This window comes from Pan troglodytes, chromosome 21 (genome assembly GCF_028858775.2).
Source record: "Pan troglodytes isolate AG18354 chromosome 21, NHGRI_mPanTro3-v2.0_pri, whole genome shotgun sequence".
NCBI classification, from domain to species: domain Eukaryota; kingdom Metazoa; phylum Chordata; class Mammalia; order Primates; family Hominidae; genus Pan; species Pan troglodytes.
The window spans coordinates 6,386,334-6,414,072 of record NC_072419.2 but is presented as its reverse complement, the minus strand read 5'-3'; the positions used below and the strand labels follow the sequence as shown (position 1 = coordinate 6,414,072).

The following is a 27,739-nucleotide window of genomic DNA, read 5'->3' as shown; positions in this document are numbered from 1 at the left end:
GAGAAGCAGAGACAAGAAGACAGAGAAGTGGACGGAAAGATGCAGGGATGGATGAATGGGTGGGTGAACAGGGGGTGGAGGGATGGGGGATGGAGGAAAGGAGAGATGAAGAGGTGGATGGAGGGATGGGCAGATGGATGGGGAGGGAGGCAAGGGAGAGGGATGGAGGAAAGTAGAGATGAAAGGATGGATGTGCACATGGATCAATGGATAAAGACATGGGTGAGTGGGTAGGTGGGTGGATGGGTGGATGGAGTGAGGGAGGGAGGGTTGGATAGATAGGTGGGTGGATGGATAGGTGGATGAGCAGCAAAGAAACAGTTTCTGACAAAATTATTTAAACTTGTATATCTAGTTATGACTTCAGCTAGAATCTTTCACTAGATTTTTATGATATGAGCCAATAAATCCCCTTTGGATTCAGCTAGTTTTGCTAGGTTGCTTGCTACCAAAAAATTTAAAATTTGCCTAATATATGCTCCTCTCTCTCTTGAATTCCCTGCTTTGCCACTCGGCTCGTATCTGGAACCGTCTCCCTCACTGCTGGCTATCTCTAATCCCCTCCTTTTCCTTGGCCCTCATGCTCTTAACCACGCCTTCTTTCCTGTAGGAACTGTGCTTCTATAGGAAACCGTCATTCCACTCGCTTGAGACTATGCTGGGGAACAACAGCAGTTCCAAACTTGCCCATAGCCAGGAGCGACGTGCAGGGAAGCAGGAACATTCTGCACCTTCATCACAAGGACTGACTAATGGTGGTTCCCTTTAGCTACAGATGACTCCATCCTTCCCGCTCTCGCCCTTTAGATGACAGTCTTCCCCCTGATCTCCACACCCAGCTCCCTCACTCCCAGCTCCACCCTTGCTTCCTGGTTGGTCCTGGTGGGCCCTGGTGGGTCTATGGGACTCAGCAGGCACCTGTGCTGATGGTTTCTGGGTTCCTGGATGTTTGCTGCTGGTGCCGCTTCTCATCTTTCTCATGAACATTTCCAACTGCACCACGATCCCACTGAGACACCTCTCAGGGAACTCATTGTGTGGAGAACTGAATGCTTCTCCTCCTGCATCCCATAATGCAGACAGTGGCTTCTCCACCCTCCCAGGCCCCAGCCCCCCAGCCCAGAAACCCCTCAGTCCTTTGTCTCCTCTCCTAAATCAACAAGCCCTGTTGGCTCTTGCCAGTGAAGTTCCTCTCACTCTTTGGCCTGCCTGTCACTGTCCAGTCCTCGTTAATTCTTGCCAGATTTCCTGTGACCATCTCTTAGCTCCAGGCATCATCTTGCCTCCAGCTTCACCCCCACACAGCAGGGACCTGTCTCCTGCAAGCCTCGCTGTCACCGCATCCTGGACGTACATGAGGGCCTGTGTCTTTCACAGCGAAGTCCAGACCTCCTGATGGTGAGCACAGCCCTTCATGATCTGCCTCCGACACTCAGCCGTCTCATTCTCAGCTCCTCACACATGTCTCACCAGAGCCATATGCTTTGCATCTTGGATATTATTTTCAGGAAATTGCCCCAAACCAAGCAGTGGGACCAGGGACAGTCGGTGACTTCTCTGGTCCTGTCTTTCCTTATCGATAAGATGAAAGGCTTAGACAAGGCCACCTCTATGGAGCCTGGCCAATTTGCCCCACTGGGTTTCCTTTTGATATACTTAATGACACTAAAAAACCTATTTAAAGGTACAAATTCTGGGAGAGGGAAAGAAACAGCAAAATGCAAATTCTACCAGTTCACCAAACCCAACTTAAGTCTTCTTCAGGAGCACAATGCAGCTGCCGCCCACCCAGGCCTGCCAGGAGCCTGCAATGAAGTTAATTATTAGACCTGAGGGCATTTGAGTGGAGTGGGACTCCCAGCACACTGAGGAGGCAAGAAAAACCTGAAGTAAAAAGAGAGCTAAGCTAAGACACCTGATAGATGTTAAGTCAGGAACAATCCCCTGGAAAGTAAGTTAGGAATGTAGAAAATTTTTCCAAGTTGCTCACTTGAATCGTTTCCAAAATGGTTTGACTTTTTCCTTAATGAAATTGTCATGATAGGTGGGACATAACTTTGGATTTGAGTTCATAATATCTCTTAAAATCAATTAGAATAATAAAGTCATATATGTTTCTGGCAAGTTAGTGTGTAAATATCTGGCTCTAAAACCTACTGTCAGCTGAGGCCAGGTGCAGTGGCTCATACCTGTAATCCGGGCACTTTGGGAGGCTGAGGCGGATGGATCACCTGAGGTCAGGAGTTGGAGACCAGCCTGGCCAACATGGTGAAACCGTGTCTCTACTAAAAATACAAAAATTAGCCAGGCATGTGGTGTGCACATGTAGTCCCAACTACCCGGGGGGATGAGGCAAGAGGATTGCTCTAAGGTGGAGGTTGCAGTGAGCCGAGATCACGCCACTGCACTACAGCCTGGGCAACAAAGGAAGACTCCATCTAAAACAAAACAAAACAAAACTTACTGTGAGCTGAAAGAACTCTGGCCATCGAACCTGCCTATGCCCATGACCATCAAACCTGCTCACGCCCATGTCCATGTGGACCCCACCCCAGGGCCAGCCTCTCTGGAGCTCCAGACACTGCAGGACAGAAACAGGAGAGCAGGAAACAGCAGGAAAGGAAAAGGAGGAGTGAGAGGAGAAAAAAATGAGGGAGGAAGGGAGAGAAAAGAATCAGCCCAAGTCTTCATGCCCTGTCCTGGTGACGTGACGGACCAGCACTTGGGCAAGGTTGGAGAGTGGAGGGTGTGTACTGAGGGGGGCGGCGCGGGTTTAGCAGGTGAGGGAGCTGACCATTCTCAGCCCTTCCTGAGTCACCCTGGAGACCAGGCCATTTAAGGACACCTCACAGCCCCTCTCCATGGCGACTTGGCGGGAGGAGCCCTGCCGCAGCTCTGTCTTCTCTGCACTCACCAGCCTTTTTTCCCTCATAGCCAAAGTCACGCAGCTTAATGTTGACACAGCCCTTCTGACTTTACAGGATGCTTGTCATTTTGGAACCACTTTACCTACCCCGAGGGAGAAAAGCAGCTAAAACCAACAATGGAGGCATTTTATTCTTGAAGACACTGAGAAAGGTGGCGAAGGCCTGGCTGTGGAGAGAAGAAACAATGGGCGCCCTCTCCTCCCTCTTCTGTTTCTCTCCACACTGTGGCTCCCACTAAAACACATTTGAAGCCAGTTCTTGAAGGGTTTTCTCCATAACTGATGTGTCAGTTTTGTCTGACAATTCATTTTTCAAATAATCATCCATTTGGGAAGTCCTTTTTTGTAAAATTCACATTCTAAGAGAAATTTTAAAAAACTAAATCCTCTAAAACACGGATATATCTACAAGAAGACAGCACCACAAGACGCTATCAGGTCCCATGACTCAGCCCTAGATAAGCTCTTCGAAATAAGAGGAAGCTCATCTGTCCAACATCTCATCAGTTTCATTAACAACTCCCAATCCAAGCCTGTCAATTAATGATAAACCGCTGTTTATGTAATGAAACACACAGATTTTTCTGACTTACCGCTTCTACATAGATTCATCGTGTTTATTTATGACTTCTTCAAGAAAGACAGAGATTGAGTGAGGTATTGCAGTCACTGCTGCAGAAATAATCAGTATTTAGCATTTGGACGGCACTTTCCTTGACAAACACCTCACTACCCATCACTTAATTTAAATTTATCACTAAAGTGCCAGCGGCTTTCAGAAGCTAGCCATTGCCCTGCCCCCAAGTCTGTCATCACACTTCACTGTCAGAGAGAAGCCTCTGAAAATGGAAAGATCCCGGCATGGCCCCCTGTAGGATGGAGCTCAGGTGCTCTGGTTTCTAGGCCCCATCACCATTGCTGAAGCAGGGAGTTACAACTTAAAATCTAATTTAGAATTACATTCACTATGAAGAACCGAATTATTTTAATTACTGAGCTGATAGCCTGCTTGTGACCTGCAATGACTGAAGGACATTTTTAAACATAAGACAAAGCAGAAAAGTCATAGGCATGTCCACGTGTACCCCAGGAAAGAGAAACTCCTCCTCCAATGAATAAATGTAAGTGAATAGAAATAAAGTTGCTTTCTAATTACATCCCACAGACCCAGCCTGCAAGAGAGAGGTCCAAAACCAGTTGCCACTCACCATATAAAGAGCCAACCCAGGGAGGGAGCACATGTGTCCCTGACCTCTGTCCCAGGCTGGAGAACGGACTGTCCCCTCTGGGAAAACCTGACCAGACCAAGAGAAAATGCTGACGGATACAGAGAGCTGAGAGCTGCCAAGGGAGACTGCGCGGCCCGGTCACCCCACAGCAGCCCCATGTGAACAGATGGTCAGGAGTCAACAGGAGGATGCACCATGAAGGACAGAGATCAAAACGGGAAAAGGAAAACAGACCAAAGACAGGTGGAGAGCAGGAAGGAATTCCAGTAACTGTAAATACTGTCTTCAGAGAGAAAAGATACGTCACCACTAAAGAACTGGAAGTCATGAAAAATAAACAGTTAAAAAAAGAGGATCTGGGAACTTAAACTCTGAAACAATTTTTAAATTCCATAAAACTTGTACTAGATAAAGTTGGTAAACCTCACAGAAAGTAAATCAACAACAAAAAGAGATCTAAAAGGTGAAAAATAAGAGAAAAAAGTATAAGAAAATTGGAGAAGTGGTCTGGAACGTTCAACACGAGAAATAATGTGTTCAAGGAAGAGACAAGATAAAAGACTGAGAAGAAAAAATTATCAATCAAAGAATTCCAGAAAATGTCTTAGTGTTTTACTCCATTTGTACTGCTCCAACAAAATACAGGAGACTGAGTACTTTATAAAAAACAGAAATTTCTCTCTCACAGTTCTGGAGGCTGGGAGTCCAAGATAAAGCACCAGTGGGCTCAGTGTCTGGCAAGGGTTGGGACTCTGCTTCCCAGATGGTACCTTGTGGCTGGGCCCTCACGCGGCAGGAGGTGAAAAGGTAAAAAGGCAAACCCAGGCCCTCAGCCCTTCCTTAAGGGCACTGATCCCACTGTGAAGGCTCTGCCCTTGTGACTTAACCACGTCCTTCAGGCCCCACCTCTCAATACTATCACCTTGGCCATTAAGTGCGAACATATGAATTTGAAGGTACACTTTCAGACCATAGCATTCAGAACGCAACACAGGTTTCCAAATGAAAAGAGCTAGCACAGAGATAAAAATGAACCTACATCATATTGTCCTGCAATTTCAGAAAGCCAAAAAATGAAGAAAAGACACTGAATGCTTCAAGATAATAAAGAAAAAAGAAGTGTATCGCTTGAGGATGGGGGACAAGATTGCGATTGAGCTTCTCTAGAACAACATAGGAGGCAAGCGGAAAATGAAACAGTGTTTTCAAAATTCAGAGAGAGCTTTAAATCCAAAATATATTCTATAACCAGAGAAACTGTTAGTCAAATAAAATGTGAAGAGAAATCCTTATTTCCTATACACTCATTCTCCTGGAGGAATTAAACAAACAAACAAAAAGAAGTGATCCAGGAAACAGCACTGCAGTGCAGGTGAGAGGTGAAAAGAGTGTTCAGGATTAAGGTGAAGACGGAGCTCAGATGCTGTACACCTGTACTGCATGCCCATCTAATACACCTACACAGCACACCTGCACAATATACCTGCATACCACCCCTATACAGCACACCTGTACAATACACCTGCATGGCACACCTACATAATATACCCCCACAATACACTTTCACAGCACACATGCATAATACACCTGCATAGAACACCAGCACAGTACACCCACACAGCACACCACTCAGCATTCTTAGTTTAAAAATAAGTTTTACTTTAAAGGTAATAGTACACACATAAATTGTTGTTAAAATCGACAGTAACAAAGAGAAGTAACAATACTAATAGCCTGTCACAAACTGATTCTTAATAACCTATATAAACAAACATTAAGCCCGGGCGCCGGGTGGCTCATGCCTGTTATCCCAGCACTTTGGGAAGCCGAGGCAGGCAGATCACTTGAGGCCAGGAGTTCCAGACCAGCCTGACCAACATGGTGAAGCCCAGTCTCTACCAAAAATACAAAAAATTAGCCGGGTATATTGGCACGCACCTGTAATCCCAGCTACTTGGGAGGCTGAGGCAGGAGAATCCTTGAACCCAGGAAGCAGAGGTCGCAGTGAGCCGAGATCATGCCATTGTGACAGGAGAGAAACTCTGTCTCAAAAAAAAATTATATGTTTACAACAGGTGCATTCCTCCTCTTGCTTTCTGAGGACGCCCTGCTATGTAGCTGAGTAGTCGCTAATAAACTATCTTAACTTCACTATACTCTGTGACTTGCCAAAAGGTCTTTCCCATGTGAAATCAAAAACCTGTTCTTGGGGTCTAGGACAAGACCCATTTTATAATGACAAAACTATACAAATTCTAGAGGAAAACATGGAAAGAAAGCTATGTGACCTTGGGTTTGGACATGAGTTTTAACACGACACTATCAGAGGCATTTGAACCCCTCCTCTATATGAACTCCAGGGTGGTTTATGTTCCACTGGCTAAGAGAAAGTTTTCTTCAAAAATGTGACATGATTTGAGGTCAAACATTAATATCAAGTAAACTCAAAAGATTGAGAAGCTAGCATTAGTTCTGGGAAAACCAGAAGTGTGCCTTTTTTTGGAAATAATCATTGGTAGCACAAACTTAAGAATCTCCAAAGGAAATATAAATGAGTTATTAACTTACAGTTTTCACCAATTAAGATATAAATGAAGTTAATGAAATCCGGAAATACAATTTCACTGTTTTTAATGTTCATTAAAAAAAAAAAAATCCTTATCAAATAGCCCCAGTAAGTCACCAATTAAGTCTTTACTACTTAAAAGCAAAATCCACCTATGTCCTGAACACTATCCACTTTACAAGCCTCATTATATGTACTGGAGACAAAATTCAGAAATAAATAAATATATATGTACATATATACAAATATATTTCAAATTAAAAAATACTTTTAGAGAGTGGTATGTATTACATTTAGAAATTAATAACGAAGTAAATTATGGGATGTCATCCACGCCTGTCCCAAAGGTACCGAATTTATAAATCATCTCAGGTGCGGAGCAGGACAGGTTGAAAATAGCAATGACATGAACCCGCGCGGAACAGCTGCCGGCGCGGTGTCCAGGGCAGCACCCCACCCGGTCCTGGCTCCTCCAGCCCTGGGCCCGACCCCTACTACGCCTCTGCCTCGACGCGAATGCGGAGCCCGAGCGCGCGTCACGCCGTGTGGGGCCGAAGAGGCTGCTACCCAGAGGCGGAGTGCGGGCTCGCGAGGGTCCCCACCCCACTCTCGCTCCCGCCAGCACCAACGGACTCGCGTCCCCGCCACGCGCCGACTCGGGAGCAGCACCGCCCCCGGCACAGGAGCCTCACGCGCCTCTTACCTAACAGGAAGTTGGGTGGAAGCAGCGCGGACCCACGGCGCACCGAACGCACTCCAACGGAACCCGACGCAGACACGCGCTTTCAACCGGCGGAGACACTGGCAGGGCCAGAAACGCGCGCAGTGGGGGCGGGAAGTCAGTAAGCTCCCCGCCCCTGCCCGAGGCCCCGCCCCTGCCCGAGACCCCGCCCCTACCCGAGACCCCGCCCCGGCCCCGCCCCTGCCCGGCCCCGCCCCTGCCCGAGACCCCGCCCCTGCCCGAGACCCCGCCCCGGCCCCGCCCCGGCCCCAGACCCCGCCCCGGCCCCAGACCCCGCCCCGGCCCGGCCCCGCCTTTTTCTCTGCCTCCCCTCCCTGCATGTACGGGCCCCGCCCCTCGCGCGACGTTTTTTGTTGACCCGGAAACGGATTCTCCGGAGCCAAGGTCCGCTCGGGTGAGTGCCCTCCGCTTTTTGTGGCCAAACCCAGCCACGCAGTCCCCTTCCTGCGGCATCCTCCACACCCGGGGCCTGCTGGTCTCCGCGGATGTCACAGGCTCGGCAACCGCCCTCCTGTCGGCGGGGAGTCCCGCGACGCCCGGAAATGCTCCGGAGCCTGTCGCTCAGCTGCCAGATCTGCGTCTGTGTCCGGTTCCGTCACTGAGGTCGCCCCTGTCCGGCCCTTCCTCCCTAGGTCTCTTCACCGTCCGCCCATCCTGTCGCGCGCCGCGTCAGGTCCCCATTCGGCATGTGGCTTGTCTTCCGTCGTCCCCACCCTCGCCCCTCTTGGCCCCTCAGGGCAGCCCTGGGATTCGGCAGACGCCAGTCCTCCCTGAGATGCTTCCCCATCCTTCCCTCCGCCAGGCCCTACGTCTCCGCAAACCCCACGCTTCGGGGTGGCCGCCTCAGACAGGACCCTGAGTCCGAGACTGGGGTAGGGGACCTGCCCGATCCTGTAACAACCCTCGTGCTTCTGCGCAATCGCCTCCCACTAGCGGTGACTGTTGGGTGTTTACCTTCCCGGTGTCCCACTGAGAAGCGGGCTCTTCCTTGGCGGGGGCTTCTTCATTGCCTCGCTGTGGATGTCGAGGTGGGGCAGGAGAGTGAGGAGAAAACAGAGAGGAGGGAGGTAGAGCCAACGAGCGGGAAAAGGGGAGGGAAATTTAGATGGAAAGTGGATGGGTCTGAGGGATTTGAACTAACACTGACAATGAAGGAGAGTGACCTGAGCAAGTAGTAGTGGGGTAAATGGAAATAGAAAAAATGGGAATCAGCAGAGATATGGAGGACAGAATACAATGAGGAGGCCTTGATCGTCAGTAGCAGACAGGGCAACAGAAGCCTAATTCCCAAATTCCTTAGATGGTTTTCTGATTTCCAAATTAGTTTCCCTTTTAAATTTATTGTGTCAGGTTCAGCTTATGAGGCCTCAATACTTTTCAGTCTTAATTGTATATTGAAAATACTTTTTGTTTACTAAATACTTTTTACATTAATTCAGTGTGCACTTCGTAAGGATATTGATGATTTGAGTTAGTTTAGTATTCAACAGCTTCCTCTATTCCTTTATATGATCTCTGTATTTAATGGCTGTGGCATAAAGTTTCCAACTAAGTATAAGTATCAAGTTTTCTTTGTGCTGTTTTCTGCAAATATTGAAGGATGACCTGGATTGTCCTAGAACTTTGTTCCAACAGATTACATGTGTTCATAATGAATAAATTGCTCAAAGATATTTCCAAAGCTCACCTTTTATGTTTTTCAGTTCCAATAATTACATCTTTTTAAGCTTTATATTTTTTGATGACTTAATGTGATGTTCTGGAGAAGACAAATGCTTTTAATCAATATGATTAAAACCGTGAAAGACAAATCGCTGTTACTTAAGAGTGTGACATATGATCTGAAATCTTTAGGGGGCAGGGATGTTAAGGGAAAACTGCCACTATCTTATCAAGGTCATGCCATTCCTGTGAAGCTGGTGCTGGTTACTCTCTACTGGCTTCTGTTCACCTTTCCACCGGCCCCAAGACACACACATAGTGACACAAGGCAGTGGATAGGGAAAGAGCAAGACTTGATAAAGTAAGCACAGAACAAAGGTATCTTTCTAATGAGGAGGAGGTGTTGGTTCTGGGAAGGAAGCTTGGGATTTGGGTATTCAGGATCCAGAAGTGAGAGAGCCTGGGAAGTTCAGGAACCAGAGAAAGAAAAAGACTTGCCCATTCTCACCCATGACCCTGTGCTCAGCAGGTACTAGCAGAGACTTCAGGCTCTGTGACTAAAAGGGGTCAGACCAGTTGATATACCCACAGCTGCCATGTAAGGATGTGTGTGGACTTCACTAGGGAAGAACGGTGTTATGAAAGAAGGGGCAGAAAAACTCACCTGTTGGTCTCCATGTAGACGTTTATTGTCCTGAATTCCTGGAGGTTCAGTGAAAAGCAGAAGATTGTCTTTTACACATGTTGAGTTATGCCCCCATATATGTGGTTGTGGTAAAGAAAGAGGATGTGTTGATGAGAGGTCCTGAAATGCATTTTCCTAATACTCAGCAGGGGCTTCTCAAGAAGGATCTTCCCTAAGAAAGAAGCTCAGAGAACAAAAATGGAAAAGGATTAGATATGGCACTTTCACTGGAAAAAGTCATGTTATTCATTGACTGTTTTGTCATCTCCCTCAAGTGTTGTTTTTAGGATGTGGTAATCTCTGACCCTGCCTAACACATTTCCCAACTCACCCATAGCCTTCCCTTAATGTCCTCCCATCTTCACACTATCACACTGTGACCCAGTGAATTCGAACTTGCGAAGTTCCATTCAGGGGATCATATGGGAAGGGCTTCACACCCAGACATAGATTATAGATGGGAAGTGGGCCACATGGTGTCAGTGAGGCAAGTATGGATCGTTTAGGGACAATGCACTGTCAGAACTTTGTTGACCATGATTAGAGAAACTGTGCATATTAGTAGTGAATTAGTGTCAGGAATACCTGACAAATCCTGGAAAAGAAGATTGATGAGAGGAAATGTGTTCTGCCCAACTGTATAATGCATTTGAAGCTTAAAACAATGAATCAGTAATGATCTGGTCACAAAATATTAATGATTTGAATTAAAAAGAAAAGTTTAGAAAATGATAGCTTTGACAAATTAAGGTAGCATTTCATCCACACGATGGAGTGTGTTTTATTCAGTAATTGATTTAAAAATGGAATCAACCTAAATGTCTAACAGGAGGGAGTTTTATAAATTGTTCACAGAGCATCTGTTCCAAGGAGACCTTGATGTTCATAGATTTGTAAAGAATGCTGCTTACTAGCACACTGACTCCTCTGCAAATGTCTGAGGGTTCCTCCACTTGGGGCAAGTTGGGGGTTTGATCGCAGAGTAAATAAATGGTGCATTTTATAATGTAATATATTCTAGCAAGATGCAGCCCACAAACTGTATAGATACTCTTATGTACCACGTAAAGTTTCTCTACTACTTTACCCAGAACTTGATACTGTATGTATGTTTTTTTTTAGATTTGGATAAAATGACAACTCATTGTTATTTCCAGTTCACAAAGTAATTGTGAGGCTGAATAAATTTTATTATTTTATAGACATATATGTAAAATGAATTTTTCTATGAAACTCATTTTTGATGTATATTAGATGCTATTTTATATTCTGTAGTTTAATTATATGTATGCACACACAAACACACACTTCGGTGTCTTATTATGTTTCTGCAGTGAAACCAAAATCCTTCCTTCACGCCCTTTGATTTTATGTTTTCCTCAGGAAGGCAGGAGCTATTGTATATGATAAAATATTATGTTTTATTCAGTCCACTTATGAAATTGTTTAACATTGTTATAAATATTTATATAACTTATTTTAAATTTCCAAATAACATAGGTTACATGAAATTTGACAACTTTATTTTTTTCTTTTCACAACTATTTTGACTGTACACTCACCAAAAATCAAAATTTAGACAAAATTGACTTTTAGACTAATTCTCATTTTTTACATGTAAAAGACCACATGGGACTTTTAAGTCTAGGTTGCCCTGAGTCTACAGTCACGGAGGTTTTATGTCACTATGTCCTCCATACTAATAATATGATTTTCAGGCTTTATTCATGTCATTTTTATATCCTCATTAAGTTTTAAAATTTATTTACATGGGTCTACAAATTTATTTCAAATCACAGTCATAATATTTGGCAGTTGTAAATAGACACTGATTTTGTGTGTTTGCTTTTTTTAAGGACTAATGTTGCTGGACAGGCAGGTATTAGAGATAGGGTGGATCTGCTGGACAGGCAGGTACTATAGACAGGGTGGATCTGCTGGCCAGCCAGGTAGTGCAGATAGCGTGGATGTACTGGCCAGGCAGGTAGTCTGGACAGGGTGGATCTGCTGGGAGGCAGGTACTGTAGACAGGGTGGATCTGATGGGCAGGCAGCTAGTGTAGACAGGGTGGACCTGCTGGACAAGCAGGCAGTGTAGACAGGGTGGACCTGCTGGAGAAGCAGGCAGTGTAGACAGGGTGGATCTGCCGGCCAGGCAGGTAGTGTAGATAGCGTGGATCTACTGGCCAGGCAGGTAGTGTGGACAGGGTGGATCTGTTGGGTAGGCAGGTAATATAGACAGGATGGATCTGCTGGACAGGCCGGTAGTATAGACAGGGCGGATGTGCTGGCCAGGCAGGTCGTATAGAAAGGGCAGATGTGCTGCACAGGCAGGTAGTGTAGACAGGGTGGACCTGCTGGAAAGGCAGGTACTATAGACAGGGTGAATCTGCTGGACAGGCACGTAGTGTAGACAGGGTGGATCTGCTGGACAGGCAGGTAGTGTAGACAGGCTGGATCTGCAGGATAGGCAGGTAGTGTAGACAGGGTGGATCTGCTGGCCAGGCAGGTAGTGTAGACAGGGTGGACCTGCTGGATAGGCAGGTAGTATAGACAGGGTGGATCTGCTCGACAGGCAGGTAGTATAGAGAGGGTGGATCTGCTGGACAGGCAGGTAGTATAGACAGGGTGGATCCGCTGGACAGGCAGGTAGTGTAGATACCGTGGATCTACTGGCCAGGCAGGTAGTGTAGAGAGGGTGGATCTGCTGGGCAGGCAGGTAGTGTAGACAGGGTGGATCTGCTGGCCAGGCAGGTAGTGTAGATAGAGTAGATCTACCGGCCAGGCAGGTAGTGTAGACAGGATGGATCTGCTGGGCAGGCAGGTAGTGTAGACAGGGTGGATCTGCTGGGCAGGCAGGTAGTGTAGACAGGGTGGACCTGCGGGATAGGCAGGTAGTATAGACAGGGTGCAGCTGCTCGACAGGCAGGTAGTATAGACAGGGTGGATCTGCTGGCCAGACAGGTAGTGTAGATAGCGTGGATCTACTGGCCAGGTAGGTAGTGTAGACAGGGTGAACCTGCTGGACAGGCAGGTAGTGTAGAGAGGGTGGATCTGCTGGGCAGGCAGGTAGTGTAGACAGGGTGGATCTGCTGGCCAGGCAGGTAGTACAGACAGGGCGGATCTGCTGGGCAGGCAGCTACTGTAGATAGGGTGGACCTGCTGGGCAAGCAGGTAGTGTAGAGAGGGTGGATCTGCTGGCCAGGCAGGTAGTGTAGATAGCGTGGATCTGCTGGCCAGGCAGGTAGTATAGACAGGGTGGATCTGCTGGGCAGGAAGGTAGTGTAGACAGGGTGGATCTGCTGGGCAGGCAGGTAGTGTAGACAGGGTGGATCTGCTGGCCAGGGAGGTGGCATAGACAGGTTGGGTCTACTGGACAGGGAGGTAGTGTAGACAGGGTGGATCTGCTGGCCAGGCAGGTAGTGTAGACAGGGTGGATCTGCTGGGCAGGCAGATAATGTAGACAGGGTGGATATGCTGGACAGGCGGGTAGTACAGACAGGGTGGATCTGCTGGACAGGCAGGTAGTGTAGATAGCGTGGATCTACTGGCCAGGTAAGTAGTGTAGACAGGGTGGATCTGCTGGGAAGGCAGGTAGTTTAGACAGGGTGAAACTGCTGGACAAGCAGGTAGTGTAGACAGGGTAGATCTGCTGTCCACGCAGGTAGTGTAGATAGCGTGGATCTACTGGCCAGGAAGGTAGTGTAGACACGGTGGATCTGCTGGGAAGGCAGGTAGTGTAGACAGGGTGGACCTCCTGGACAAGAAGGTAGTGTAGACAGGCTGGATCTGCTGGTCAGGCAGGTAGTGTAGACTGGGTGGATCCGCTGGGCAGGCAGGCAGTGTAGATAGGATGGATCTGCTGGCCAGGCAGGTAGTGTAGACAGGGTGGATCTGCTGGCCCGGGAGGTAGTATAGACAGGGTGGGTCTTCTGGAGAGGCAGGTAGTATAGACAGGGTGGATCTGCTGGCCAGACAGGTAGTGCAGATAGCGAGGATCTACTGCCCAGGCAGGTGGTGTAGACAGGGTGGATCTGCTGGGGAGGCAGGTACTGTAGACAGGGTGGATCTGCTCGGCAGGCAGGTAGTGTAGACAGGGTGGACTGGCTGTTCAAGCAGGTAGTGTAGACAGGGTGGATCTGCTGGCTAGGCAGGTAGTGTATATTGTGTGTATCTGCTGGACAGGCAGGTAGTGTAGACAGGGTGGATCTGCTGGCCAGGCAGGTAATGTAGATAGCGTGGGTCTACTGGCCAGGCACGTAGTGTAGACAGGGTGGATCTGCTGGGGAGGCAGGTACTGTAGACAGGGTGGACCTGCGGGGCAGGCAGGTAGTGTGGACAGGGTGGGCCTGCTGGACAGTCGGGTAGTGTAGACAGGGTGGATCTGCTAGACAGGCAGGTAGTGTAGACAGGCTGGATCTGCTGGCAAGGCAGGTAGTATAGAGAGGGTGGATCTGCTGGCCAGCAAGGTAGTATACACAGGGGAGACCTGCTGGCCAGGGAGGTAGTATAGACAGGGTGAATCTACTAGACAGGCAGGTAGTGTAGACAGGGTGGATCTGCTGGGCAGGCAGGTAGTGTAGACAGGGTAGATCTGCTGGATAGGCAGGTAGTATAGACAGGGTGGATCTGCTGGACAGGCAGGAAGTGTTGACAGGGTGGATCTCCTTTACAGGGAGGTAGTGTAAATAGGGTGGACCTGCTGGACAGGCAGCTAGTGTAGACAGGGTGGACCTGCTGGACGATCAGGTAGTGTAGACAGGGTGGATCTGCTGGCCAGGCAGGTAGTGTAGATAGCGTGGATCTATTGGCTAGGCAGATAGTGTAGAAAGGGGGGATCTGCTTCTCAGGTAGGTAGTGTAGACAGGGTGGACCTCCTGGCCAGGCATGTAGTGTAGATAGGGTGGATCTATTGGCCAGGCAGGTAGTGTAGACAGGGCGGATCTGCTGGACTGGCAGGTAGTATACACAGGGTGGATGTGCTGGAGAGGCAGGTAGTATAGACAGGGCGGATCTGCTGGACAGGCAGGTAGTGTAGAGAGACTGGATCTGCTGGACAGGCAAGTAGTATAGACAGGGCGGGTCTGCTGGACAGGTAGGTAGTGGAGATAGCGTGGAACTACTGCCCAGGCAGGTAGTGTAGACAGGGTGGATCTACTGGCCAGGCAGGTAGTGTTGATAGCGTGGATCTGCTGGCCAGGCAGGTAGTGTACACAGGGTGGATCTGCTGGGCAGGGAGGTAGCATAGACAGGGTGGACCTGCTGGATAGGTAGGTAGTGTAGAAAGGGTGGACCTGCTGGACACGCAGGTAGTATAGAGAGGGTGGATCTGCTGCACAGACAGGTAGTGGAGTTAGCGTGGATCTACTGGCCAGGCAGGTAGTGTAGACGGGGTGGATCTGCTGGCAGGCACGTCGTCTAGACAGGGTGGATGTGCTGGACAAGCAGGTAGTGTAGAGAGGGTGGATCTGCTGGCCAGGCAGGTAGTGTAGACAGGGTGGACCTGCTGGACAGGCAGGTAGAGTAGACAGGGTGGATCTGCTCGCCAGGTAGGTAGAGAAGACAGGGTGGATCTGCTGGGCAGGCAGGTAATGTAGACAGGGTAGATATGCTGGATAGGCAGGTAGTATAGACTGGGTAGATCTGCCGGACAGGCAAGTAGTGTAGACAGGGTGGATCTGCTGGACAGGCAGGTAGTGTAGTTTGCGTGCACCTGCTGGACAGGCAGGTAGTGTAGACAGGGTGGACCTGCTGGACAAGCATGTAGTGTAGACAGGGTGGATCTGCTGGTAAGGCAGGTAGTGTAGATAGCATGGATCTGCTGGACAGGCAAGTAGTATAGACAGGGCTGGTCTGCTGGACAGGCAGTTAGGGGAGATAGCATGGAACTACTGGCCAGGCAGGTAGTGTAGACAGGGTGGATCTGCTGGCCAGGCAGGTAGTGTTGATAGCATGGATCTGCTGGCCAGGCAGGTAGTGTAGACAGGGTGGATCTGCTGGGCAGGGAGGTAGCGTAGACAGGGTGGACCTGCGGGATAGGCAGGTAGTGTAGAAAGGGTGGATCTGCTTGACAGGCAGGAAGTATAGACAGGGTGGATCTCCTCGACAGGCAGGGAGTGTAGATAGCGTGGATCTACTGGCCAGGCAGGTAATGTAGACAGGGTGCATCTACTGGCCAGCCAGGTAGTGTAGACAGGGTGGATCTGCTGGGCAGGCAGGTAGTGTAGACAGGGTGGATCTGCTGGGCAGGCAGGTAGTGTAGACAGGGTGGATCTGCAGGAGAAGCAGGTAGTGTAGACAGGGTGGATCTGCTGGGCAGGCAGGTAGTGTAGATAACGTGGATCCACTGGCGAGGCAGGTAGTGTAGACAGCGTGGATCTTCTGGGCAAGCAGGTAGTGTAGACAGGGTGGACCAGCTGGATAGGCAGGTAGTATAGACAGGGTAGATATGCTGGATAGTCAGGTAGTATATACAGGGCAGATCTGCTGGACAGGCTGGTAGTGTAGACAGCGTAGATCTGCTGGATAGGCAGGTAGAATAGACAGGGTGGATCTGCTGGGCAGGCAGGCAGTGTAGACAGGGTGGATCTGCTGGACAGGCAGGTAGTGTAGATAGGGTACACGTGCTGGACAGGCTGGCAGTGTAGACAGGGTGGACCTGCTGTACAAGCAGGTAGTGTAGACAGGGTGCATCTGCTGGCAAGGCATGTAGTTGTAGATAGCTTGGATCTACTGGCCAGGCAGGTAGTGTAGACAGGGTCAATCTGCTGTACAGGCAGGTAGTATAGGGAGGATGGAACTACTTGATAGGCAGGTAGTGCAGATAGCGTGGATCTACTGGGCAGGCAGGTAGTTTAGACGGGGTGGATCTTCTGGCAGGCACGTAGTGTAGACAGGGTGGACGTGCTGGACAAGCAGGTAATGTAGAGAGGGTGGATCTGCTGGCCTGGTAGGTTCTTTAAATAGGGTGGATCTACTGGCCAGGCAGGTAGTGTAGACAGAGTGGATATGCTGGGCAAGCAGGTAGTGTAGACAGGGTGGACATTCTGGATAGGCAGGTAGTATAGACAGGGTGGATCTGCTGGAACGGCAGGTAGTATAGGCAGAGTGGATCTGCTGGACAGGCGGGGAATGTAGATAGCATGGATCTAATGGCCAGGCAGGTAGTGTAGACAGGGTGGATCTTCTGGGCAGGCAGGTAGTGTAGACAGGGAGGACCTGCTAGACAAGCAAGTAGTGTAGACAGGGCGGATCTGCTGACCCAGCAGGTATTGTAGATAGCGTGGATCTACTGGCCAGGGAGGTAGTATAGACAGGGTGGATGTGATGGGCAGGCAGTTAGTGTAGACAGGGTGGATCTACTGGACAAGCAGGTAGTGTAGACAGGGCAGATCTGCTGGGCAGGCAGGTAGTGTAGACAGGGCGGACCTGCTGAGTAGGCAGGTAGTGTAGACAGGGTGGTCTGCTGGTCAGAGAGGTAGTATCGACACGGTGAATCTGCTGGCAAGGAAGGTAGTATAGACAGTGTGGATCAGCTGTCCAGGGCGGTAGTATAGACAGGGTGGGTCTGCTGGACAGGCAGGTAGGATAGACAGGGTGTATCTGCTGGCCAGGTAGGTAGTGTAGATAGCGTGGAGATAATGGCCACGCAGGCAGTGTAGACAGGGTGGATCTGCTGGCCAGGCAGGTAGTGCAGATAGCGTGGATCTACTGGACAGGCAGGTAGTGTAGACAGGGCGGATCTGCTGGCCAGGCAGGTAGTGTAGATAGCGTGGATCTGCTGGCCAGGCAGGTAGTGTAGACAGGGTGGATCTACTGGACAGGCAGGTAGTGTAGACAGGGCGGATCTGCTGGCCAGGCAGGTAGTGTAGATAGCGTGGATCTACTGGACAGGCAGGTAATGTAGACAGGGTGGATCTTCTGGGCAGGCAGGTAGTGTAGACAAGGTGGATCTGCTGGACAGGCAGGTAGTATAGACAGGCGGATCTGCTGGCCAGGGAGGTAGTATAGACAGGGCGGATATGCTGGACAGGCAGGTAGTGTATACAGGGTGGACCTGCTGGACAAGCACGTATAGTAGACAGGGTGGATCGGCTAGCCAGGCACGTAGTGTAGATAGCGTGGATCTACTGGCCAGGCAGGTGGTATAGACAGGGTGGATCTGCTGGGCAGGCAGGTAGTGTAGACTGGGTGGGTCTGCTGGGCAGGCGGGTCGTGTAGAGAGGGTGGATCTGCTGGCCAGGCAGGTATTATAGACAGGGTGGACCTGCTGGACAAGCAGGTATTGTAGACAGGGTGGATCTACTAGCCAGGCAGGTAGTATAGACAGGGTGGATCTGCTGGGCAGGCAGGTAGTGTAGACAGGGTAGATCTGCGTGATAGGCAGGTAGTACAGACAGGGTGGATCTGCTGGACAGGCAGGTAGTGTAGTGAGGGTGGATCTGATGGACAGGCAGGTAGTATAGATAGGGTGGACCTGCTGGACAGACAGCTAGTGTAGACAGGATGGACCTGCTAGACAAGCAGGTAGTGTAGACACGGTTGATCTGCTGGCCAGGCAGGTAGTGTAGATAGCGTGGATCTATTGGCCAGGCAGGTAGTGTAGACAGGGCGGATCTGCTGGTCAGGTAGGTAGTGTGGACAGGGCGGATCTGCTGGCCAGGCATGTAGTGTAGATAGGGTGGATCTAATGGCCAGGCAGGTAGTGTAGACAGGTTGGATCTGCTGGACAGGCACGTAGTATAGACAGGGTTGATGTGCTGGAGAGGCAGGTAGTATAGACAGGGCGGATCTGCTGGACAAGCAGGTAGTGTAGACAGGATCTGCTGGACAGGTTAGTAGTATAGAGAGGGCGGGTCTGCTGGACAGGCAGGTAGTGGAGATAGCGTGGAACTACTGGCCAGGCAGGTAGTATAGACAGGGTGGATCCGCTGGGAAGGCAGGTAGAGTATACAGGGTGGACCTGCTGGAGAAGCAGGTAGTGAAGACAGGGTGGATCTGCTGGCCAGGCAGGTGGTGTAGATAGGGTGAATCTACTGGACAGGCAGGTTATGTAGACAGGGTGGATCTGCTGGGGAGGGTGGTAGTGTAGACAGCGTGGACCTGCTTGATAGACAGGTAGTGTAGACAGGGTGGATCTGCTCAACAGGCAGGTAGTATAGACACGGTGCATCTGCTGGACAGGCAGGTAGTGTAGATAGGGTGCACCTGCTGGAGAGGCATGTAGTGTAGACAGGGTGGACCTGCTGGACAAGCATGTAGTGTAGACAGGGTGGATCTGCTGGCAAGGCAGGTAGTGTAGATAGTGTGGATCTACTGGCCCGGCAGGTAGTGTAGACAGGGTCGATCTGCTGTACAGGCAGGTAGTATAGACAGGGTGGATCTGCTGGACAGGCAGGTAGTGGAGATAGTGTGGAACTACTGGCCAGACAGGTAGTGTAGACAGCGTGGATATGCTGGGCAGGCAGGTAGTGTATACAGGGTGGACCTTCTGGACAAGCAGGTAGTGTAGACAGGGTGGATCTGCTGGCCAGGCAGGTAGTGTAGATAGCGTGGATCTACTGGCCAGGCAGGTAGTGTAGACAGGGTGGATCAACTGGGCAGGGAAGTAGTGTAGACAGGGTGGACCTGCTGGATTGGCAGGTAGTATAGACAGGGTGGATCTGCTTGACGGGCAGGTAGTATAGACAGCGTGGATCTGTTGGACAGGTAGGTAGTGTACGCAGCGTGGATCTGCTGGCCAGCTAGGTAGTGTAGACAGAGTGGATCTGCTGGACAGGCAGGTAGTGCAGACAAGGTGGACGTGCTGGACAAGCAGGTAGAGTAGACAGGCTTGATCTGCTCGCCAGGTAGGTAGTGAAGACAGGGTGGATCTGCTGGGAAGGCAGGTAGTGTAGACAGAGTAGATATGCTGGATAGGCAGGTAGTATAGACAGGGTGGATCTGCTGGATAGGCAGGTAGTGTAGACAGGGTGGATCTGCTGGACAGGCAGGTAGTGTAGTTAGGGTGCACCTTCTGGACAGGCAGGTAGTGTAGACAGGGTGGACCTGCTGGACAAGCATGTAGTGTAGACAGGGTGGAACTGCTGGTAAGCAGGTAGTGTTGATAGCCTGGATCTGCTGGCCAGGAGGGTAGTGTAGAGAGAGTCAATCTGCTGGACAGGAAGGTAGTAAAGAGAGGGTGGATAGGCTGGACAGTCAGGTAGTGGAGATAGCATGGATCTACTGGCCAGGTAGGTAGTGTAGACAGCTTGGATCTGCTGACAGGCACGTAGTATAGACAGTGTGGACCTGTTGGAGAAGCAGGTAGTGTAGACTGGGTGGATCTGCTGGCCATGGAGGTAGTGTCGATACCGTGGATCTACTGGCCAGGCAGGTAGTGTAGACAGGGTGGATCTGCTGGGAAGGCAGGTAGTGTGTACAGGGTGGATCTACTGGACAAGCAGGTAATGTAGAGAGGGTGGATCTGCTGGGCAGGCAGGTAGTGTAGACAGGGTGGACCTGCTGGAGAAGCAAGTAGTGTAGACAGTGCGGATCTGCTGGCCAGGCAGGTAGTGTAGCTTGCGTGGATCTACTGGCCAGGCAGGTAGTATAGACAGGGTGGATCTGCTGAGCAGGCAGGTAGTGTAGACAGGGTGGATTTGCTGGACAAGCAGGTTGTGTAGACAGGGCGGATCTGCTGTGTAGGCATGTAGTATAGACACGGCGGATCTGCTGGGCAGGCAGGTGGTGTACACAGGATGGTCTGCTGGACAGGTAGGTAGCGTAGACACGGTGGATCTGCTGGCCAGGCAGGTAGTATAGACAGGTTGGATCAGCTGGCCAGGGAGGTAGTACAGACAGGGTGGATCTGCTGGACAGGCAGGTAGTATAGACAGGGTGTATCTGCTGGCCAGGCAGGTAGTGTAGATAGCGTGAATCTACTGGCCAGGCAGGTAGTGTAGACAGGTTGGATTTACTGGGCAGAGAGTCAGTGTAGACAGGGTGGCCTGCTGGATAGGCAGGTATTATAAACAGGGTGGATCTGCTTGACAGGTGAGTAGTATAGACAGGGTGGATCTGCTGGACCGGCAAGTAGTGTAGATAGCATGGATCTGCTGGCCAGCCAGGTAGTGTAGACAGAGTGGATCTGCTGGACAGGCAGGTATTGTAGACAGGATGGACCTGCTGGACAGACAGGTAGAGTAGACATGGTGGATCTCCTCGCCAGGTAGGTAGTGAAGACAGGGTGGATCTTCTGGGCAGGCAGGTAGTGCAGACAGGGTAGATATGCTGGATAGGCAGGTAGTATAGACAGGGTGGATCTGCTGGACAGGCATGTAGTGTAGACAGGGTGGATCTGCTGGACAGGCAGGTAGTGTAGCTTGCGTGGATCTACTGGCCAGGCAGGTAGTATAGACAGGGTGGATCTGCTGAGCAGGCAGGTAGTGTAGACAGGGTGGACCTGCTGGACAAACATGTAGTGTAGGCAGGGTGGATCTGATGGTTAGGTAGGTAGTGTAGAGAGGGTCAATGTGCTGGACAGGAAGGTAGTGTAGACAGAGTGGACCTGCTGGACAAGCATGTACTGCAGACAGGGTGCATCTGCTGGTAAGGCAGGTAGTGTAGATAACGTGGATCTGCTGGCCAGGCAGGAAGTGTAGAGAGGGTAAATGTGCTGGACAGGAAGGTAGTAAAGAGAGGCTGGATCTGCTGGAGAGGCAGGTAGTGTAGACAGCTTGGATCTGCTGGCAGGCACGTAGTGTAGTCACGGTGGACCTGCTGGACAAGCAGGTAGTGTAGACTGGGTGGATCTGCTGGCCAGGGAGGTAGTGTAGATACGCGGGATCTACTAGCCAGGCAGGTAGTGTAGACAGGGTGGATATTCTGGGCAAGCAGGTAGTGTAGACAGGGTGGACCTGCTGGATAGGCAGGTAGTATAGACATGGTGGATCGGCTCGAAAGTCAGGTAGTATAGACAGGGTTGCTGTGCTGGACAGGAGGGGAGTGTAGATAGCGTGGATCTACTGGCCAGGCAGGTAGTATAGACAGGTTGGATCTGCTGGACAGGCAGGTAGTGTAGAGAGCATGGATTTACTGGCCAGGTGGGGAGTATAGACAGGGCGGATCTGCTGTGTAGGCAGGTAGTGTAGACAGGGTGGACCTGCTGGACAGGCAGGTAGTATAGACAGGGTGGATATGCTCGACAGGCAGGTAGTATAGACAGGTTGGATCTGCTGGACAGGAAGGTAGTGTAGATAGCGTGGGTGTAATGGCCAGTCAGGTAGTGTAGACTGGGTGGATCTGCTGGGCAGGCGGGTAGTGTAGACAGGGTGGACCTGCTGGACAAACAGGTAGTGTAGACAGGGTGGATCTGCTGGCCAGGCAGGCAGTGCCGATAGCGTGGATCTACTGACCAGGCAGGTAGTATAGACAGGGTGGATCTGCTGGGCAGGCAGGTAGTGTAGACAGGGTGGTGTGCTGGACAGGCAGGTAGCATAGACACGGTGGATTTGCTGATCAGGTAGGTAGTATAGACAGGTTGAATCAGCTGGCCAGGGAGGTAGTATAGACAGGGTGGATCTGCTGGGCAGGTAGGCAGTGTAGACAGGGTAGATCTGCTGGATAGGCAGGTAGTATAGACAGGGTGGATCTGCTGGACAAGCAGGTTGTGTAGACAGGGTGGATGTGCTGTATGGGGAGGTAGTGTAGATTGGGTGGACCTGCTGGACAGGCAGCTAGTGGAGACAGGGTGGACCTGCTGGACAAACAGGTAGTGTAGACAGGGTGGTTCTGCTGGCCAGGCAGGTAGTGTAGATAGCGTGGATCTATTGGCCAGGCAGGTAGTCTAGACAGGGCGGATCTGCTGGTCAGGTAGGTAGTGTAGACAGAGTGGATCTGCCGGACAGGCATGTCGTGTAGATAGGGTGGATCTACTGGCCAGGCAGGTAGTGTAGACAGGACTGATCTGCTGGACAGGCAGGTAGTATAGACAGGGTGGATGTGCTGGAGAGGCAGGTAGTATAGACAGGGCAGATCTGCTGGAGAGGCAGGTAATGTAGACAGAGTGGATCTGCTGGACAGGCAAGTAGTCCAGACAGGGCGGGTCTCCTGGATAGGCAGTTAGTGGAGATAGCGTGGAACTACTGGCCAGGAAGGTAGTGTAGACAGGGTGGATCTGCTGGGCAGGCAGGTAGTATATTCAGGGTGGACCTGCTGGACAAGCATGTAGTGTAGACAGGGTGGATCTGCTGGCCAGGCACATAGTGTAGATAGCGTGGATTTACTGGCCAGGCAGGTAGTATAGACAGGTTGGATCTCCTGCGCTGGCAGGTAGTGTAGACAGGGTAGATTTGCTGGATTGGCAGGTAGTATAGACAGGGTCGATCTGCTGGACAGGCAGGTAGTGTAGACAGGGTTGATCTGCTAGACGGGCAGGTAGTGTAGATAGGGTGGACCAGCTAGACAGGCAGGTAGTGTAGACAGGGGGGACCTGCTGGACAAGCAGGCAGTGTAGACAGGGTGGATCTCCTGGCCAGGCAGGTATTGTAGATAGCGTGGATCTATTGGCCAGGCAGGTAGTGTAGACAGAGTGGATCTGCTGGCCAGGAAGGTAGTGTAGATAGCGTTGATCTATTGGCCTGGCATTTAGTATTGACAGGGTGGATCTGCTTTGCAGGCAGGTAGTGTAGACAGGGTGGATCTGCTGTACAAGCAGGTAGTGTAGACAGGGCAGATCTGCTCGGCAGGCAGGTAGTGTAGAGAGGGTGGATCTGCTGGATAGGCAAGTAGTATAGACAGGGCGGGTCTGCTGGACAGGTAGGTAGTGGAGATAGCGTGGAACTACTGGCTAGGCAGGTAGTGTAGACAGGGTGTATCTGCTGGTCAGGCAGGTAATGTATGCAGGGTGGACCTGCTGGACAAGCAGGTAGTGTAGACAGGGTGGATCTGCTGTCCAGGCAGGTAGTGTAGATAGCGTGGATCTACTGGCCAGGCAGGTAGTGTAGACAGGGTGGATCTACTGGGCAGGGAGGTAGTGTAGACAGGGTGGACCTGCTTCATGGGCAGGTAGTATATACAGGGTGGATCTGCTGGACAGGCAGGTAGTGTAGATAGCGTTGATCCGCTGGCCAGCCAGGTAGTGTAGACCGCGTGGATCTGCTGGACAGGCAGGCAGTGTAGACAGGGTGGACCTGCTGGACAAGCAGGTAGAGTAGACAGGGTGGTTCTGCTGGCCAGGTAGGTAGTGAAGACAGGGTGGATCTGCTGGGCAGGCAGGTAGTGTAGACAGGGTACATATGCTGGATAGGCAGGTAGTATAGACAGGGTTGATCTGCTGGACAGGCAGGTAGTGTAAACAGGGTCGATCTGCTGGACTGACAGGTAGTGTAGTTAGGGTGCACCTGCTGGACAGGCATGTAGTGTAGACAGCGTGGACCTGCTGGACTAGCATGTAGTGTAGACAGGGTGGATCTGCTGGTAAGGCAGGTAGTGTAGATAGCGTGAATCTGCTGGCCAGGCAGGAAGTGTAGACATGTTCAGTGTGCTGGACAGGAAGGTAGTAAAGAGAGGGTGGATCTGCTGGAGAGGCAGGTAGTGGAGATAGCATGGATCTACTGGCGAGGCAGGTAGTGTAGACAGCTTGGATCTGCTGGCAGGCACGTAGTGTAGACAGGGTGGACCTGGTGGACAAGCAGGTAGTGTAGACTGGGTGGATCTGCTGGCCAGGGAGGTAGTGTAGATACCGTGGATCTACTTGCCAGGCTGGTAGTGTAGACAGGGTGGATCTTCTGGGCAAGCAGGTAGTGTAGACAGGGTGGACCTGCTGGATAGGCAGGTAGTATAGACAGGGTGGATTGGCTCGAAAGGCAGGTAGTATAGACAGGGTGGCTCTGCTCGACAGGAAGGGAGTGTAGATAGCGTGGATCTACTGGCCAGGCAGGTAATATAGATGGGGTGGATCTGCTGTGCAGGCAGGTAGTATAGACCGGGTGGCTCTGCTCGACAGGAAGGGAGTGTAGATAGCGTGGATCTACTGGCCAGGCAGGTAATATAGATGGGGTGGATCTGCTGTGCAGGCAGGTAGTGTAGACAGGGTGGACCTGCTGGACAAGCAAGTAGTGTAGACTTTGTGAATCTGATGGACAGGCAGGTAGTGTAGATAGCGTGGATCTACTGGCCAGGTAGGGAGTATAGACAGGGTGGATCTGCTGGTCAGGTAGGTAGTGTAGACAGGGTGGATCTGCCAGGCAGGCAGGCAGTGTAGATAGCGTGGATGTACTTGCCAGGCAGGTAGTATAGACAGGTTGGATATGCTGGGCAGATAGGTAGTGTAGACAGGGTGGATCTGCTGGGTAGGCAGGTAGTATAGACACGGTGGATCTGCTGGACAAGCAGGCAGTGTAGACAGGTTGGATCTGCTGGTCGGGCAGGTATTGCAGATAGGGTCAATGTCCTGGACAGGAAGGTAGTAAAAAGAGGGTGGATGTGCTGGACAGGCAGGTAGTGGAGATAGCATGGATCTACTGGCCAGGCAGGTAGTGTAGACAGCTTGGATCTGCTGTCAGCCACGTAATGTAGACAGGGTGGATCTGCTGGACAAGCAGGTAGTGTAGACTGGGGGGATCTGCTGGCCAGGGAGGTAGTGTAGATACCATGGATCTACTGGCTAGTCAGGTAGTGTAGACAGGTTGGATCTTCTGGGCTAGCAGGTAGTGTAGAGAGGGTGGACCTGCTGGATGGGCAGGTAGTATAGACAGGGTGGATCGGCTCGAAAGGCAGGTAGTATAGACAGCGTGGCTCTGCTGGACAGGAAAGGTGTGTAGATAGCGTGAATCTACTGGACAGGCAGGTAGTATAGACAGGGTGGATCTGCTGGGCAGGCAGGTAGTGTAGACAGGGTGGACCTGCTGGAGAAGCAAGTCGTGTAGACCTTGTGAATCTACTGGACAGTAAGGTAGTGTAGATAGCGTGGATCTACTGGCCAGGTAGGGAGTATAGACAGGGCGAATCTGCTGGCAGGCAGGTAGTGTAGACAGGGTGGACCTGCTGGACAGGCAGGTAGTGTACAACTTGTGGATCTGTTGGACAGGCAGGTAGTGTAGATTGTGTGGATGTACTGGCCAGGTAGGGAGTACAGACAGGGCGGATCTGCTGGGCAGGCAGGTAGTGTAGACAGGGTGGACTTGCTGGATAGGCAGGTAGTATAGACAGGTTGGATCTGCTCATCAGGCAGGTAGTATAAACAGGTTGGATCTGCTGGACAGGAATGTAGTGTAGATAGCGTGGGTCTACTGGCCTGTCAGGTAGTGTAGACTGGGTGGATCTGCTTGGCGGTAGGTAGTGTAGACAGGGTGGACCTGCTGGACAAGCAGGTAGTGTAGACAGGACGGATCTGCTGGCCAGGGAGGCAGTGTAGATAGCGTGGATCTGCTGGACAGGCAGGTAGTATAGACAGGGTGGATGTGCTGCAGAGGCAGGTAGCATGGACAGGGCGTATCTGCTGGACAGGCAGGTAGTGTAGACAGAGTGGATCTGCTGGACAGGCAAGTAGTATAGACAGGGCGGGTCTGCTGGACAGGCAGGTAGGGGAGATAGCGTGGAAGTACTGCCCAGGCAGGTAGTGTAGACAGGGTGGATCTGCTGGGAAGGCAGGTAGTGTATACAGGGTGGACCTGCTGGACGAGCAGGTAGTGTAGAGAGGGTGGATCTGCTGGGCAGGCAGGTAGTGTAGACAGGGTGGACCTGCTGGACAAGCAAGTAGTGTAGACAGTGAGGATCTGCTGGCCAGGCAGGTAGTGTACATTGTGTGGATGTAATGGCCAGGGAGGTAGTATAGACAGGGTGGATCTGATGAGCAAGCAGGTTGTGTAGACAGGGTGGATCTGCTGGACAAGCAGGTTGTGTAGACAGGGCGGATCTGCTGTGTAGGCAGGTAGTATAGACACTGCGGATCTGCTGGTCAGGTAGGTAGTGTAGGCACGGTGGTCTGCTGGACAGGCACGTACCATAGACATGGTGGATCTGCTGGCCAGGCAGGTAGTATAGACAGGTTGGATCAGCTGGCCAGGGAGGTAGTATAGACAGGGTGGATCTGCTGGACAGGCAGGTAGTATAGACAGTGCGTATCTCCTGGCCAGGCAGGTAGTGTAGATAGCGTGGAGCTAATGGCAAGCCAGGTAGTGTTGTCATGGTGGATCTGCAGGGTAGGGAGGTAGTGTACATAGCGTGGATCTACTGGGCAGGCAGGTAGTGTAGACAGGTTGGATCTGCTAGACAGGCACGTAGTATGGACAGAGTGGATCTGCTGGATAGGCAGGTAGTGTAGACAGGGTAGATCTGCTGGATAGGCAGGTAGTGTAGACAGGGTTGATCTGCTGGACAGGCATGTAGTGTAGACAGGGTGGATGTGCTGGACGGGCAGGTAGTGTAGATGGGGTGTCCCTGCTGGACAGGCAGCTAGTGTAGACAGGGTGGACCTGCTGGAGAAACAGGTAATGTAGACAGGGTGGTTCTGCTGGCCAGGCAGGTAGTGTAGATAGCGTGGATCTATTGGCCAGGCAGGTAGTGTAGACAGGGCGGATCTGGTGGACCGGTAGGTAATGTAGACAGGCTGGATCTTCTGGCCAGGCATGTAGTGTAGATAGGGTGGATCTACTGGCCAGTCAGGTAGTGTAGACAGGACGAATCTGCTGGACAGGCAGGTAGTATAGACAGGGTGGATGTGCTGGAGAGGCTGGTAGTATAGACAGGGCGGATCTGCTGGACAGGCAGGTAGTGTATACAGAATGAATCTGCTGGAGAGGCAAGTAGTATAGACAGGGCGGGTCTCCTGGACAGGTAGGTAGTGGAGATAGCGTGGAACTACTGGCCAGGCAGGTAGTGTAGACAGGGTGGATCTGCTGGGAAGGCAGGTAGTGTATACAGGGTGGACCTGCTTGAGAAGCAGGTAG

The 27,739-nt window shown here is 51.0% G+C and overlaps 1 pseudogene; it reads right to left on the bottom strand.

Annotated features, from left to right (window-relative positions):
* The window catches only part of LOC134807016 (tubulin beta-8 chain-like), a 54,163-nt pseudogene extending 46,566 nt beyond the window's left edge, over positions 1–7,597 (bottom strand).
* Positions 7,598–27,739: the final 20,142 nt, after the last annotated feature.